This window comes from Plecotus auritus (genome assembly GCF_963455305.1).
Source record: "Plecotus auritus genome assembly, chromosome: X".
Lineage (NCBI taxonomy): Eukaryota > Metazoa > Chordata > Mammalia > Chiroptera > Vespertilionidae > Plecotus > Plecotus auritus.
This window is the reverse complement of record NC_137784.1, coordinates 14,405,944-14,420,397: the sequence shown is the minus strand read 5'-3', so window position 1 is coordinate 14,420,397 and position 14,454 is coordinate 14,405,944. Positions and strand designations below refer to the sequence as shown.

Genomic DNA, 14,454 nt, shown 5'->3' with positions numbered 1-14,454 from the left:
TATTGTGACACTGCCATGCCCACTCATTTACATGTGATCTATGGCTGCTTTTGCACTGTAATGATGTTGTTGACTAGTTGGAACAGAAACTCTGTGGCCCACAAAGCCTCAAATAATACTACCTGGCCCTTTATAGAAAAGGTTTTCCATCCCTTGCATTTGCAAGTGAAAATTCTTCTCTCTCCTCTCCTCAGATTCTGGGTTTCATAAAAACAAAAGAGCAGTTTACTCAAAGAGTAAGTACGTTATTGGGGCTTTCCCCAAGTCTACTGGGATTCCTTTAATCACTTCTGTACATCCCCTCCCCAACATCTATATTCTTTTTCCAAAATATATTTTTATTATTGATTTCAGAGAGGAAGGGAGAGGGGGAGAGATCTAGAAGCATCAATGATGAGAGAGAATCAATGATCAGCTGCTTTCTGCACGCCCCACACTGGGGATCCAGCCCGCAACCGGGGCATATGCCCTGACTGGGAATCAAACCATGACCTCCTGGTTCATAGGTGGACACTCAACCACTGAGCCACGCCAGCTGGGCTCTTTTTCCTTTCTAATGGCCAGCACCTGAGAGTTTGAAGGTCCCTGGGAGTTTATCTGTCTCCAAACACATCCCCATAGCCCTCAGCTAGTGACTGACTGCAGGAGCATTAAAGCCCAGCAGCTCCGTTGCAGTTCAAGACAAACTTCAAGGTGTAACTGGTGCTCCAGAGTTCCCCCAAGGATCAGTCTGTCTGAGATTTCCCCTGAAATTCAGCCTTGCCCATGTCTCACCCTTCCCTGTCTAGCTTCACTCATTCCCTTGCTGGTTGCTCTTGAGAGCACTTGCTGAATAAATCAAAAATCACTTGCACATAAATCCTCATCACTAGCTTTGCCTCCGGCTTTGCCAAGATAAGACCCCAGGCAACCCCAAAAACATTGAGTATTTTTCCAGCAAAGCAAAATCAGTGACCTTTACATACTGCTCTTGATAACGAGTTTTTTCCTTCACTCCCTTTCAATTTTCCTCACTCAAAATATAAATAGAATTAAGATAGTACATTTTCCTTATCTTCTTTGAGATAATTCAAATGTTAAATATCAGCAGACACCTGAAACTCAAGACTCAGAAAGGATTTTACAAGTGCCATAGGACACAGTTATAATGGAATTTGCTGTTCCAGAGACGCAAATATAGCATAGGTCAAATTCTGTCTTCAAAGCCCCGTGAGTTACACTGAAAGCCTGATGTGACCCAGATACCAGATAAGTAGAGATTACAACTCTCTCCTCAACACCAAACAATATGGCATCTGTCTATAGGTTACCAAGTTCCAAGATTGTTTCATTATTTTCCTCATTGTATTTAATACCTCATTGTATTTTATCAGCTCACCACAAGGCGCATACATACCTACAGCAAATAAAGAGCTCCAGACAGTTTCCCCCAAAATAAAGACATGTGCAAGCTGAGTCATCCACAACTGTTTTCTGAACACTGGTCTTTCCACAGCATACTGGTGAATTATGCATTGTTTTACAAACCTCACGCTCTGAGACCCCCCACTGCATTATGAAGCTACACAGAATATATTATCTTCTGCACCAGCTATGCAGGTCATTGAATCCTTTTTTTTTTTTTTTTTTTTTTTTTTTTTTTTTTTTTTTTTAGCAACACCATAACTTGAACAGAGCCAGAGCAGAGAAATGATTCCTATTCATCTTCCAAGGACACAGAGGTTGAATAAGGTAATAATACTAGTAGCAACATTGCCAAAATCTGAACAGAGTTCTCTTCTTCCCAAAATATGCTAAATAAATGTCTTTATTCAAACTTAAATGCTCCTTCTGCCAGACAGTCTGTTGTCAATTCCACATCATCCCATCCCACCGCATTCTCCATTCTTCCCTGAGAAGCTTCAGAACTACATCTCCCAAAATTCCATGGGCATGGTTCCAGGTTAGTCTCTGCCAATTAGAAGCACTAGCAGTCACTGTTGGTAGCAGTGGACAGGTACAAAGACATCTGCAGACAGCAAATACAACACTTTGTCAGAAGCTTCCAGACATTCTTCTGAGAAGACCCCCTTTGTGTTAGGGCAGCAGAGATCATTGTCAGACTCTGCTCTTCACTCCCCAGCCTTCCCAATGGTTGCATAAGCCCGCAATTCCCCATATTACATATCTTCCTGCTTCATATACTTAGAAGGGCATCTCTATTCCTGAATAAACTCTGATATACACTTTAAGGCGAATAGTGATCACATAACCTTTTAATTCTTTTCAGAATAAAGGCAATGAAGCACCAACAGTTTAATGACTTGTTGAAGGGTAAAGTATTAGTGAGGCAGGCCTGAAATCAATTGCCTCACAGGCTACATAGACAAGAAGCAAAGGCAAGTCCCACTGAAAATACTGAGAGAACAGTGGCATTAATAGATAGCAGACTGTATATTATGTCCTGCAAAAAATATTTCCTAGCCTACTTGTGGTTGATAAAAAATTCCAATTTTCCTTAACCAGTGCATGTATCCCCATCCCTTATTCACACAAACCTCTGTAAAGAGTGTGCTCATGACAACCGCCTATTATCTACCCAATATCCATTCTCCTTTCCTTCCCTTACTATCAGACCCAAATTCTGATCAGGGAGATAATGAACCCAACAAAAAATAGATGCATTGCCCAGCTTCCTTTGCAGCTAGAGTTGGCTATGGGATGAGATTCTGGCCAATGACACACAACAAAGTCTTTGGTCCACTTTCACAAATCCATTTTCAAAGAGGATAGACTCGCCTGGCATATGCTTTCTGCCTTGATGCCAGTTTCTCTGACTTAGCACTACTGACATTTCAGGCCAGATAATTCTTGTTGAGAGCACTGTCCTGTGCACTGTAAATTTATCAGCATCTTTGGCTTCTACACACTAGATGCTAGTAGTAATACACACACACATCCCAAGGTTGTGACAACCAAAAATGTCTCCAGGTGTCACCAAATATCTCTTAGGGACAAAATCACACCCAAGTGAGAGCCACTGTTTTAGCCTTTCCTCTTCTTCCTCTCTGTAATGCTGATGCAATGCTAAGGGTAGAGCAATTGTAACCACAGGCAGTAAACATGAGAAAGAAATCTACAGGCTAGAGATGCTGGAAAGAAGCATTAATGATAACTGAATCCCACCATATCAGGCCTGAAATGCCTTTCCCCCCTTCAGGACAGGAGGAAAATAAACCCCTTATTTGAGGCACTGTATGACATGTTTTCTATTAGCTGTACTTGGATGTAATCCTAACACACCCTCCTATTCATCAGATATAGTTTGAAGGGGAAAAACCAGTACCTACTTCATAAGGTTGTCTGCAGTGATTCAGGATGACATACATAAAGCGCTTTTTATGCTTTGATCCAGTCTACATGATGAATCAATATTGACTGTATACTACACAGGGAAGTAGAAACATGACTTCTTCCAAGGATTTAGAATAACTGTTGGGTGCCTGTTTGGAGGGTCTTGGAGAGGAGCTCAGACCACATCACACTCTTAATTGAATACCTGAACTCTCCTGTGGACATGTCACTCTCTTTGGTCATAGGCCCAGTTTCAGGGGGCCACACAAAATGGTGAGAAAGAAGGGCTGTTGAAGCAACTCTTAGAGACAAATATACCCACGAAGTTCTTGGAGCACGATGAAAAATTTCTGGAGCAAAGCCAGACTCTAAGCACGAGCCAGATAACCCAGGCTATTCACACCCCCAAAAATTCTGAGGATTCTTTTGAGGGACCCTATTTGCACACCTCAGAAAACGGATACAAGAAACACTATGAAAGCTAATTCTAGAAAAGATCAACAGTTGCCTTTACTATTTGCCATCTTAATTTTGCCTTCCCCTCCTTTCTCTTCCTTGCATCCATTCCTCTCAACATCTAGCTAGCAGGCCCTGGGTGTCACAACACTTGCTCTCCGACCATACCCAAACTGGCCTTTCCTTGGCAATACACTCTGCTCCAAATTCATCTCCCTTCCCCTCTTCAACCATCAAAAATGTTATTCCTGCAAAGCAGCTTATCCATTATCTGTCATTGGGTCCTCAAACTAATTTAAAATAAAATGTGAGTGACTAATAGGAATCATTAAGCCTGAAGAAATATCTGTATTTAAGAATGGTTCATTAACCAAAGGGATAAATCCAATTATATGGGAGATTTTTATAACTAAGACAGCCTTCCTTCTCATACCACTCAAATTAAGCCAATGGCCTGTTCCACATAATCACCATTGTGTTCCTCACATGGAACACAGTGGAAAGCACATAGCAAGTGATCAATGCTCAATATATATTGAATCATATAATTATTAATTTAGTTGATAACCCCATTCTGATCAATGTCACCAATCGTATCAGACAATATGAAAAGTTATAGTCTAAAATATGACCAAGAACATCATTCAATGCTGCTCACATCATGACATATTTCCATGTTAACTGACCTTACCATAGGAGAAAAATGGGGAGAAAGAGAGAAAGACTTTGTAAGAACCTAGGGAACTTCCTTTAAAATGAAGCAATGTTTCAAATCCATTGAAATCTAGTCTTGATGATAACCAAAACTATATTTGTAATTTATTTATAGTGTGTGGGGGGGGAGGTTAATTTAATGTCATAAGACTACAAAGGACACAGTTCCTTAACATTATTGGAAGGTAGTAGATTTAGAATACCAAAAATATCTTCCTTTATTTCAGCATTTCTCCATGATTATAATAAATCATCAAGAACCAAAACATATGGAAAGTGTTTAATTAAAAAAGATAATATCCATGTTCAATCTCCCTGATAAAGTGAGAAGTTCCTCTTAAAAAGATAAGATTGTTTATATTAAAGGAGAGAACAGTTTTCACAAGGATGATGCCTTATTTCTTTTTAAAGTTTCCATTAAAATCCTTGGTAATACCAAATTTAAAAAAAAAAATTATACTTAAGATTGCCAACAAAATAGGAAATGGACTTAGATATAAAACTATATTTTTAACATAGCTTTTTCAATCAATTGACAAATACTGATAATGCAGTCTGGGCTCAGGACTCTCCTCAGTGCTAAAAGAACATAATATATAAATGATCCATGCCCTCCCTGTATTTGTATAAAGAAACTGAGGAAAAACATTCTATGACTACCAGACATTATCATGACTACAAAGAATCAGCAGTTCCTTAACTTTCTGAACCTTTCTGGTCCTCAGTTTCCTCATTTGTAAAATGTGGAAAGCTTACTTCTAATGCCTACACAGTGAAATGGAGAGTTTGAAAGAGACATTTGGATGATAAAGGAATTGGGAAAGAAGAAGTTGAATTATCTAGATCAGGGGTGAACAAACTTTTTCTATAAAGGGCCAGATAGTAAATAATCTCAGTTTTGCAGACCAGATGATCTCTATCACAACTTTTTAAAAAATATGTTTTTATTGATTTCGGAGAGAGGAAGGGAGAGGGAAAGAGAGATAGAAATATAAAAGATGAGAGAGAAGCATGGATCAGCTGCCTCCTACATACCCCCTTACTGGGGATCGAGCCCAAAACCTGGGCATGTGTCTTGACCAGGAATCGAACTGTGACCTTCTGGTTCACAGGTCAATGCTCAACTACTGACCCACACTGGCTGGGCTCTATCACAACTTCTTAACTCTGCTGTTGTAACTGGGAAAGCAACTATAGATGACACGGACATAAATGGCTGTAACTATGTCCCAATAAAACTTAATTTATAGGCTTCCACTCAAGATGGTGGAGTAGGTAAATTTGTATCCTCCCACAATCACATCAAACTTAGAACTAAACTACAGAACAACCATCATTCATAACAACCAGACAGCAGGCTGAATGGAAGTCCTACAACAAGGGAATTAAAGCAGACTGGTAGGAGGGGCTGCAATGCAGGCCCCACTCCCATAAATAGAGGTCTTCCCTGAGAAGCGAGGGGTCCCAGGCCCTCACCAGGCCCCCTAGCCTGTGGTTCTGGTGCCATGAAGAGAACTCCCCATAGTTTCTGTCTGTAAAAACCAGCGGGGATTGTGGCTGAGAGGGAGGGCAGCTGGAGCCCTAGGCAATCCTCTTAAAGGGCCTATGCACATACTTACTTGGACTCACTCCCTCTGAGCTCCAGCACTAGGACAGCAGCTCAAAAAATGCCAGGAATATATGGGGAGGAATTGAATTGTGTGGCTTCAGAGCAAGAGTTGGAGGGCCAGCTTTCTCCCAGACAGAAGTGCTGGCAGAGGCCACTGTGTCTTTGATGAGCCATTCTCTCCAAAAGCCAACAGGTAGGCGCCATATCTGAATCTTCATCAACCTGGCTAGCATTGTTCACTCCTCTGGTGATTCCCTGAGATCCCACCCCACCCAAACTGCAGGCCCACCCAAGCCATTTCCAGTGGTTTTTCCATACAAATGGTCTATCTTGGCTTATGCTACGGACTTTCCTAAAACATCTCAAATAAGCAGCATCTGGCCTTGGCATGCCCTGAACCTCTCTTTAAGTGGACCCTGGCCTGGCTCTAGCAGAAGCTGGCCTTGGTTTACAGCTTGGACCCACCCAGGCACATACAAACCCAGCACAAGTAGCAGTTATCTGAACATGGCTTTGTAGCTCATGCCAAGTGGCTCCAGGTAGGGCACAGGTAGTGCCTGACATTGGCATGCATTTCCCAGGTGGCCTCAAAACCAGTTCACCCAGTGGCCAGCTTCTGGACAGCTTCAGACCATACCACAGCACCACCCAACCACCTCCACAAGTGACACACTCAACAGGCAGACTCATCCAGCACTCATTCAGAGCCCTGCTGAAACAAGTCCTGCTCCATGGGGTGGGATCCTCCAGAAAAACAACTAAACAAAATGAAGACAAGCAATCTACCAGATGCAGAGTTCAAAACACTGGTTGTAAGGATGCTCAATAAACGTAGAGTAAGAGTAGATGAACTTAGTGAGGACTTCAACAAAGAGACAGGAAACATAAAAACAAAGATAGAAACCATAAAAAAGAACCAGTTAGAAATGAAGTATACAATAACTGAAATGAAGAATACCTTAAAGAGAATCAATAGTAAAGTAGATACAGCAGAGGTTTAAATCAGAGATTTGGAAGATAATGGAGCAGGAAAAAAAAACCAATCAGAACAGCAAAAAAAAAAAGAATTTTTTTTAAATATATTTTATTGATATTTTACAGAGAGGAAGAGAGAGGGATAGAGAGCTAGAAACATCGATGAGAGAGAATCATCGATCAGCTGCCTCCTGCACACCTCCCACTGGGGATGTGCCCGCAACCAAGGTACATGCCCTTGACCGGAATCGAACCCGGGACCCTTCAGTCCGCAGGCCGACGCTCTATCCACTGAGCCAAACCGGTTTCGGCAAAAAAAGAATTTTTTAAAATGAGGTTACATTAGGAGCCTCTAGGACAATTTCAATCATATAAACATTTGCATCATGCGGGTGCCAGAAAGAGAGGAAAAGGCAAGAAATTAAAAACCTATTTGAAAAAAAATAATAACAGAAGACTTCCTTAACCTGGTGAAGGAAAAAGATGGACAAGTCCAGGAAGCACAGAGAGTCCCAAACAAGATGAACCCAAAGAGACACCAAGACACGGTATAATTAAAATGCCAACAGTTAAAGACAGAAAGAGAGAGAGAAACCAAGATGGCGGCATAGGTAAACACCTAAACTGCTGCCTCGCACAACAATTTCAAAACTACAACTAAAAGACAGAACGGACACCATCCAGAACCACAGGAAAGCTGGCTGAGTGAAAATTCTACAACTAGAAGGAAAGAGAAAAGCTCACAGAGAATTGGAGGTACGGCAAAGGGTCTTTGTGCGCGCAGAGAGGAAGGGCGGCTGAGAGCCTGGCTGACTTTCTCTGGCGGAAGGGGGAAGGAAGCCCCCGACCGCACTGAACCCCAGTTCTGACTGCACTGAACCCCAGTTCCGGGCGAGCCCCTGGGGACCCAAGCTCTTACAGGGGGAGTCTGGACTCTCGGGCGGAGACTCGGGAGCCGAGGAAGGCGGAGGACTGAAAGCGCACGTGCGCCAGTGCACACAAAGGCTGCGGAGGTTGCCACAGGCTTTCCCTAGTGGAAGGGAGTCAGAGGCTCCTGACGGCACTGAGCCCCAGTTCTGACTGCACTGAATCCCAGTTCCAGGCGAGCCCCTGGGGACCCATGCTCTTGTGGGGGGAGTCTGGACTCTCGGGCGGAGACTCGGGAGCCGGGAAGGCAGAGGTCTGAAGGCACGCACGTGCGCACAAGGGCAAGGCTGATGGGAAGCCAAGACTGAGACTCCACCCCATCCAAGCTGAGCACAGAGGCTATTGCAATTTGGCAAGTCTAATCCTATAAGGCTGTCTCCAGCACCGGACTTCTCCCAGCATAGACACAGCTGATCCTTACAGCCAACTGGCCTGGAGGTCAATTCTTCCCAGTGATACCAACAACAATAAAGACTTAACTACAACAAGGCTGTACACATAGTCCACAAAGGGGTGCACCAAGAGTGTCCACCTCAGGTTAACTGGGGAGGCAGATCCACTGGGCCATATTGGAAACCTAGCACACAAATCTACCTTACCAACTCAGGGAAGCAGTGAAAATGCGGCGTCAAAGAATCAGATCACAAATGAAAGAAATGGAGGAAAACAAACGACTGGATATAGAATTCAAAACCACGGTTATAAGGCTTTTTAAGAATATCCTAGAAAAGGCCGATAAATACAACGAGACCCTCGAAGATATGAAAAAGGACCAACTAGAAATTAAACATACACTGACTGAAATAAAAAATATTATACAGAGACCCAAAAACAGACAAGAGGAACACAAAAATCAAGTCAAAGAGTTGAAATACAAAGAAGCAAAAAACACTCAACTGGAAAAGCAAAAAGCAAAAAAAAAAAATCCAAAAAGTTGAAGATAATGTAAGAAGACTCTGGGACAACTTCAAGCATACCAACATCAGAATTATGGGGGTGCCAGAAGAAGAGAGAGAGCAAGATACTGAAAACCTATTTGAAGAAATAATGACCGAAAACTTCCCCCACCTGGTGAAAGAAATAGACTTACAAGTCCAGGAAGCGCACAGAACCCCAAACAAAAGGAATCCAAAGAGGACCACACCAAGACACATCATAATTAAAATGCCAAGAGCAAAAGACAAAGAGAGAATATTAAAAGCAGCAAGAGAAAAACAGTTAGTTACCTACAAGGGAGCACCCATACGACTGTCAGCTGACTTTCAACAGAAACTATGCAGGCCAGACGGGAGTGGCAAGAAATTTTCAATGTGATGAATAGCAAGAACCTACAACCAAGATTACTCTACCCAGCAAAGCTATCATTCAGAATTGAAGGGCAGATAAAGAGTTTCACAGACAAGAAAAAGCTAAAGGAGTTCATCACCACCAAACCAGTATTATATGAAATGCTGAAAGGTATTCTTAAAAAAGAGGAAGAAGAAAAAAGTAAAGATAAAAATTATGAACAACAAATACATATCTATCAACAAGTGAACCTAAAAATCAAGTGAATTAAAAACCTGAGGGACAGAATAATCTGGTGAATATAATAGAATCAGGGGCATAGAAAGGGAGTGGACTGATAATTCTCAGGGGGAAAGGGGTTTGGGCGGTTCATGAAGAGACTGGACAAAAATCATACAGCTATGGATGAGGACAGTGGGGGGGGGAGGTAAGGGCAGAAGGTGGGGTGGGAAATGGGTGGAGGGGAGATATGGGGAGAAAAAGGAGAAATAATTGTAATAATCTGAATAAAGATTTATTTTTTTTTAAAAAAAAGACAGAAAGATAATCTTTTTTAAAATATATTTTTATTGATATTTTACAGAGAGGAAGGGAGAGGGATAGAGAGCTAGAAACATCGATGAGAGAGAAACATCGATCAGCTGCCTCCTGCACACCTCCCACTGGGGATGTGCCCGCAACCAAGGTACATGCCCTTGACCGGAATCGAACCTGGGACCCTTCAGTCCGCAGGCCGACGCTCTATCCACTGAGCCAAACCGGTTTCGGCCAGAAAGAGAATCTTTAAAGCATCCAGAAAAGAACAGAAAAGCTATTTACAAAAGAGCTTCCATAAGACTTCTAGCTGATTTCTCAACAGAAACTTTGCATGCCAAACTAGATTGGCACAAACCCTTCAAAGTGATAAAGAGCAAGGAGCTACAACCAAGATCACTCTACCCGGCAAAGCTCTCATTTAGAATTGAAGGTCAGATAAAGAGCTTCCCAGACAAGAAAAGCTAAAGGAGTTCATCACACCAAAACAGTATTACATGAAATGCTAAAGGGTCTTCTTTAAGAAGAAAAAAATTTTAAATAAAATTTATAGGGCTACAGCTTTAAAAATTACAATTAATTTCTGTGGAAATAACAGAGAGTTCATAAATTATTATTTTGAGAGAGGAAAATATCACAATTGAACTCCAAAAAACATTGAAAATTTAAAACACAATATGATTTAAACTCAAGTACCCCTCCCCCCCCCCCTCCCCGCCCGAGAAGTTTCCACAAAGTATACTACAACTTGATAGTGCTGGGGGAAACAACAGAACCAAACGTAATTCTGCTTTATTTGGCTGTGAGCTCTGAAACAGCATACAAGTTTTACATAGATGACCAAACTGATATAAAGATTGGTTAAGCTGACTGCTTTACTTCTGAATTTTCAAAGCCATTTACCAGTAGTATTAAGCTGATCGGCAACAAGCAAGACAGAAAGCTCATTTGTTTTAATCCCCACTGACTTGTCTATTTAGGAGAGTCAGGTAAATTTCAAATGCCTTGCATGTATTACTTCAAGGCCTTCTCTTTAATCACTTAATTAAATAGCTTTGTGTTTTTTCTCTACATAGTTAAGTCTCCGCATATTTTTCTTTTTTATTAAATTAACCAACATAAGAAAACATGGAACAACTGATGATCAACTGCCCTTTAATAAACAATTTATAGCACAAGATTCTTAAGTTTGCAATGGCTTTGAAAGTTTCAGTCAGGCTTAACCACACCAAGGCCTCGTTCTCTGATGAGTTCTGTAATAATTAATAAACATAAATCAAAATTCTGAGCTTTAAGCACTCAGAAGTTCAGGAGAGTGTACATAAATTATGCTATCCTTCAAAGCAATGGCTGTTTCCATAATACCAAACAAGTGATTGGCTGAAGATATTATCCTAAGCAGAGCTAATGGCATTGATGAAAATTAGCCCGAGGAACAAGCTTTAATATCCTTTGAGGCTATCTGGATCCCACAAATAATAACAATGCAGTTATCTAACAAATCTAATTTTATCGTCTCGATAAGAATGGCACTGATGTATTAATCTTCAAAAACTTTAATTCTGCAAATTGCTTTTGGGTGTGGTTCACAGGCTCATGCATCATGCTGGGGTGGAGGCTAGGTAAGCATCCCCATGAATCGGAGAGCTTTATAAGTACAAGTCACAGTTTTTATTTTACAAGAGCTGGAAGACAGGAATGCACAGATTTCGGGTCTCCCATCCTTAACCCTGCCTGAGGACCATCTCAGTGCAGCAGAAAAATCCCCATTTCTCTCCAATATGGACAACATTCTAGGAAGGCATGTTCCAAATTATAAGCCAGCTCCATCCACACATCCTCTCTTGAAAACACCAACTCCATGTATCTTGGAGGTGGACAGTTTTTCCAGTCTGAAAAAGGAAACTACTCAGGCCCAGGTAAATCATAATTGAGCCACAATGACACTAAACATTTCCCTGGTGTCTTTGTGATGGTCCTCTCACTTGGGGGGGTACTGTATCCAGCAGAGTTAAAGAAAGAAATCAATATTTATGTTTTCTTAGTAAATAAATGGAACAGGGAGTAGCAATAGAATTAAGAACCCCAAACCTTCCTATGATTAATCCATAAAACAACACATCCTCCTGAGGGTAGGGGCAATATTACCTTAAAAATATAGACAACTCTCATCTATCACCTTTAAAACTGAATAGGAGAGTGGACAGATTGATATAATCTTTTTTAAAAAATTAATACCTTTTGATTATTTTCAGTTACATGTAGTAAATTGCTCAGAAAGTTTTTGCAACTAGAATAGCTGCTAGACCTACTCAAATGAGTAACCTAAGTCTCAATTAGCTAAATCTGTATGTTCAGACACAGCCAAGATATATATATGCCCACGAGCCAGAACAATCCTATATTATAATTAGATTTGTATATGGGTAAAAGTAAATAATATCTTTCTCTGTTCAACACACCAGGCTCTACCATCAGGGGTCAGTAAACTACAACCTGCAGGCCAAAACCAGCCCACCACCTGTTTTTTTTAAATAAAGTTTTACTGGAACACAGTGAAGGAGTCCAGCATATACTGCTGTGGCATAAGAATTATTTTGACCTGAAGGCATTTGAGAATCAACAAATGCAACAAGAGGCCTTCTCTGTACTACCCTTATCTGCCCCAAAGCAGAGACTTCCAAAAGAATGTCCTAAGTCCTCCTTAATGGAGGCTTCCCATTCTAGGGAGAAAGCATGACTCCTATCTCCAGAAATGAGAAATCAACACCAGGATGAGAAATTGAACAGGCCTCACTTAAACAAACCTTACCTTCCATTGGTTTCCCCCATATATTTCTCATCCATTTCCCAACATTTAGTGTCCCTTGAAATCCTAATTCCCTCCACTTGTTAAGATGGTAAATAAGGCCCAAATTTTCACTGCTTCTTTGAGCTATATTTTCTGTGTTCTCCCGCCCACTCAAGGGAATACTTTGTCTTTTCTCTTGCTGATCTGTCAGTTTCATTCACAGGCCCTCAAACCCTGAACCTAAAAGGGTAGAGGAAAAGTTTTTCCTCTCCAACAACAGCCATGCTCATTTGCTAATGTATTGTCTATGGCCACTGTCATGCTACAGACACAAAGTTAAGTAGCTGCAACAGAGAACATAGGGCCTGCAAAGCCTAACATATTTATTATTTGACTCTTTGCAGATAAAAGTTTGCCAACACTTCTTCTACATAACAGGTTCCAAAAATTTTCAAAACGAATAGTAAAAAAAAAGCAAGGAAAAACTAAGGGACAAAGTTTAATTTTTATCAAAGTATAACTGACATATAACATTGTATTAGTTTCAGATGTACAACATAATGATTCAATATTTGTATATACTGTTAAATGATTACAACAAGTCTAGTTACCATCCATCACCATACAAAATTACAAATTTTTTTTCTTGTAATGAGAACTTTTAACATTTACTCTCTTAGAAACTTTCAAATACATAATAGAATATTGTCTGTAGTCACCATGCTGTACATAACATTATATCCCCACGACTTATTTATTTTATAACTGGAGTTTGTACGTCTTGACTTCATTCACCCATTTTGCCCACCTCACAACCCAACTCCCCTTTGGCCACCACAAATCTGTTCTCTGTATCTATGAATTTTGTTTTGTTTTTCGTTTGTTTTTCATATTCCACATACGGGTGAAATCATACAGTATTTGTCTACCTTATTTATTTCACTTAGAATAATAACCTCAAGTTTCATCCATGTTGTCATAAATAGCAAGATTTCATACTTTTTATGGCTGAGTAGTATTCCATTGTATCTATATACCACATCTTATTTATCCATTCATCCATAAATGGGCACTAAGGTTGCCTCCATATCTTGGCTATTGTAAAAAATGCCGCAATTAACATAGAGGTGCATATCTCTCTTTTCAATTTTTTTTTCAATTTTAAAATTTATCTTTATTGTTGAAAGTATTACAGATGTCCCCTTTTCCCCCCATTGATCCCCTCCATCCAGCTTCCATCCCCTCCCCAGGCCTTCACAGCACTATTGTCTGTCCATGGGTTATGCATATATGCATATAAATTCTTTATTAATCTCTTCTCAACCCCCATGTTTCCTCCGAAATCCATCATATATCTTTTTAAATTAGTGTCTTCATTTCCTTAGGATAAATACCCAAAAGTGGTATTGCTGGATCAGTTATTATTGCTTGTCTTTTTTATGATAGCCATTCTAACAGGTATGAGGTGATAGCTGATTATGGTTTTAATTTGTATTTCTCTGATGATTAGTGATGTTGAGCACCTTTTCATGTGCCTCTTGGCCAATTCATTTTTTTAATCTGATTGGTTGGGGGTTTTTTGCTATTGAGTTACATGAGGTCAACATATTTTTTTAATATTAACGCCTAAAAGGTTAATATTTTTGGACAGTTCCAACAAGATATAAAAATATGATGAAACTGTAATAATGCTTCAAGTTTTGTTGAGGTAAATACCTGAATTTTAAAACAGAGCCCACACAAAAATATTAACCAGAAATGGGAATCAATACCATGCAGAAAAAAATCAATGCACTGGGGTAAAGAAAAATGTATACAAATTATTAAA

The 14,454-nt window shown here is 40.3% G+C and overlaps 1 protein-coding gene across 2 annotated transcripts in view; it reads right to left on the bottom strand.

The window, feature by feature from the left end:
- PHEX (phosphate regulating endopeptidase X-linked) overlaps window positions 1–14,454 on the bottom strand; it is a gene marked incomplete at both ends in the record, with an annotated part of 212,089 nt that overhangs the window by 74,103 nt on the left and 123,532 nt on the right. The gene's annotated exons all lie outside the window — the stretch shown is intronic.